This window comes from Cebidichthys violaceus, unplaced genomic scaffold, assembly GCF_023349555.1.
Source record: "Cebidichthys violaceus isolate CVI_PGR_0920_01 unplaced genomic scaffold, fCebVio1.0.p SCAF_19, whole genome shotgun sequence".
NCBI classification, from domain to species: domain Eukaryota; kingdom Metazoa; phylum Chordata; class Actinopteri; order Perciformes; family Stichaeidae; genus Cebidichthys; species Cebidichthys violaceus.
In genome coordinates, this window is record NW_027176361.1 from 9,427,982 (window position 1) to 9,431,440 (window position 3,459).

Below are 3,459 nucleotides of genomic sequence, written 5' to 3' on the forward strand. Positions count from 1 at the left end.
AGTGTGAGCCAGTGGCCTCTTTCAGCATGGTTAACTTAAATCAGAAATGAGATGTCAAAATGTCAAACTGCGAGCGTTGTACGAAGCCATACAAATGTAAAATGTCTCAAATATATGTACAGTGATGTCATAACTAGAAAGGTGCACTGCCGCTGCTGTAATGTGAGGGATCGCATGATTGTTCTGGCGGAGATAATAATAAAATTGGTATTAATAACTGTGCTTGCTTTAGTTTCGGTGTATTGGGTTTAGCAGAAAGAGCTGAAATAAAGGATAATCCACAATGAGACAGGCTGACGTGAAGCACAGCAGGATTCCCCTCTGTGGAGTGTGTTCATTTTCATAATTAGTTGGTTTGGACTTTTCCCATTGGTAAAATATTAGGACTATATTTATATGTTGGGTAAACAGGTTGTATTTTCCGATAGTTCAAGTAAAACTTCTACTACTATTTTAATCCAGACTGAACAACCTACCTCTGTGTATGAAACGTGCTTTATAAATGAAATCGCCTTGCCTTGCTTCTCTTTGCACAATGGATGGGTATACTGTATGGATGAACAAAGAGACAAAAAGGGTTATTGATTATTGTCAAGCCAGAAGGAACAGACGACACGGCTATTAGACAAATACGCCACTCTCAAACTCTGCAGTCGCAATCTATAACCGCCACAACTCAATTGTCCCTAAATGTCACGCTGTGGCCACATTGTGAGCTGGCAGCTGAATGAAGTTGGAGCGAATGGAGCAGAGCAAAGACCGAGAGAGAGAAAGAAAGGTCAGCGAGACCAAAGAGGACGAAACTGTCCGAATGGCGCACGCACACACACACACACACACACACACACACCGGGAAGAAATTGGCCAGAGAAAAGAAAGCTGAGCGAGGAGAGGGTCTGTGGAGATGGAGGACGCTTTGAAAAGAGAGAGGACGATGAGAACAACGATGACCTAAAGATCGAGATGGAAAAATAGTGGGGCGACTTACTCAGTCTCCTTTGGCCTCTCACTCTCTCTCTTTGATAGTGCAGTAATCTCTGCAGCCAGGTCTCCATCAGACGACCTAAAGGAACACACAATGTGTCAGAGTCACTCTGTTGGCACAATGTAACGCAGACTGCTGCTACACAAGACATTTTGGTATTAATATAAAGGGTCTCGGGTTGTTTTGTGTCTGTAACCTGATCAGGAACAGTCAAATTAGGTGTAGTTTCTAGTGTTAAGAGGTCTGTAGTTCAGTTTGAGAGTGACGGGGCAGAATATTCCAATATCTAATTCTGCTCGTCTGATCCTTTTCTTTACATTTGGATCACAGTATGCGTCCTATTTTCTTTAGTAATCAGAAATAAAGGATCTGTCACACATAAGCAATCTACCTCAAGCAAACTAAGGATGACGGGTGTTATTCGAGGTGGAGACAGTAAATGAGCCAAACAGTCATCATTTAGAAATTTTTTTGGAAAGTGACAATAGAAACTAACTAGATATTGCATATTTTTAGTTCTTGTACAAATTGTGAAACCTTTAAAACAACCATTTAAAAATTCAGAACTTTTGAAATGAGCTTATTTGATGCGACGAGGCATATTTACCTAATTCAGGTTACTCTTGAAATAAAGTGCTCCATGTATATGCTTGACAACAAAATGCCACTCAGACCATATACACACATGAAAAGAGTTAAGTTTAGAAAGAGTTAAGAGCGAGCCAGTAGTTTTGGAAAACAGGAAGCACGTATTAGCTCCTGTAAACCTTCTTTGAGGCGTTCTCTAGCTTTCCACTGCTGATGGCTTATCTGATATCCAGTCAAAGTAAATCCCTTCAAATATCAAGAGCCGTCCTTAAATACGACCAGAACGCCTCAGTTGATAACGGCTCAGGACAACCTGGCTTCCATTATGAACGTCCGTACGCGGGCTCATGTTCTCGTGTTCAACATGTTTCCAATACGTTGATTACTCTCCTCAACCCGTTAAGGGCTGAACTGCTCCACAGAGAGAGAGAGAGTGTAGTGGAAGAACATGGGAGGTAACCAGTGACAGAGGTGATCGCCTGGAGAGGCAAAGTCCCCCCCCCCGACGATGTCAACGGATTGAAGCTGCGGCAGTTTCCGCTCCCTGCACAAAGCACTCTGTAACAACCCTCAACTGCTCCAAGTTTTCTACTTGGAGAAAAAACTAAAACTTTGCTCTGGGTCGCTAAACAACAAATGGAGCAAATGCCCTTCAGTTGCATCACACACAACGCAAAGCAACATTCCAGGCTGGCGAGAGAGGCGTATAGGAAGTCGATAGAAATATGCAGCCAGACCAGAGATTTGCCCTCCAGGGGACATAAACTGAGTCGTACATTTCGGGAAAAAACAAGAGGGGAAAAGTGCTACTCGGGTCTGACTGCAATGTAACACAAAACAATAAAGGGAATGTATTCCACACACATTTTTGATCAAATAGGAACGATAAAAAAAGGCTTTTCAACTTGTGTGTGTACATTTCACACACACACTTTGTCATATCAATGGGAAGTCAAACTTCACTTTGCATTACATTTCAATGCTGGCACACCGGCATGGAGCGATAAGGACAGAACACCGAGGCTCTGACTTTCAAGAAGTCATTCCTTCCTCAGCCTAAATTTGAAGTTGTCAACCAGCAGCCTCTGTGTACACCTTTCTACATTTCTAAAAATGTAGAAAACTGGATTAAATATGATCATCAACGGCAACAAATGTAACAGCAATAAAAGGAGAATAAGCGCATTTGTTTGCTAGAAATAGACATTTATACAATCAGACTGTGGTCCACACCCTCAGTAGAAAATCTGAATCGAATTCTCTGCATCTCCTATGTGGACACTCAGATGCCCATGATTTGTGCTCCGTAAATGTAACTTTGCATCAGTATAGACAGTACAATAATGGCCTTATTACCAGACTGTCTGAGCCAAGACTTACCGTTTCATCTCTGTACTGTTGATCCACTTCAGAGCCTGGCCTTGACGGTATACCATCAGCTGCCATCCTGAAAGAGGAGAACGCTACATCAATTGATCAAAGCAACTTCTGTTAGTGCATAACACTTGATACACAGAGAACAGTAATAATTGAAACAAAAAACAAAGCCAAATGCAACACAATCATTCCACAAAACAGCGAGAAACTCTGTTAATCTATTTAATAATAAAAGCGTAATATGGTTTGTTCATTTCCTCAGAACAGAATATTAGAGCATATTTCGGGGACTCTGATGCCTACAGTGGTGAAGCTGCTCCTCTGTTTGCTCCGTTGATGACGGCGTGACATCAGTTGAGTCACGTTGTTCACAACAAACGCAGGAAGGTCAAAGTCACCCAGAGTGCAACAGTGGACGCTCTGTTTGCTCAATTTCAAAGTGTCTTTGCATTAGTGTGTCCACTGGACTACAGCTAATCTCAGTCAATAGACCTTTAATGACAACTTAA

At 41.9% G+C, this 3,459-nt stretch overlaps 1 long non-coding RNA gene across 1 annotated transcript; it reads right to left on the reverse strand.

Annotated features, from left to right (window-relative positions):
• Positions 1–417: 417 nt before the first annotated feature.
• LOC137874355 (uncharacterized) lies at positions 418–3,021 on the reverse strand. Its single transcript, XR_011103295.1, has 3 exons — positions 2,954–3,021; positions 989–1,063; positions 418–548 (listed from the first exon to the last, which is right to left on the reverse strand). It is a non-coding gene; the product is annotated as an uncharacterized lncRNA (long non-coding RNA).
• Positions 3,022–3,459: the final 438 nt, after the last annotated feature.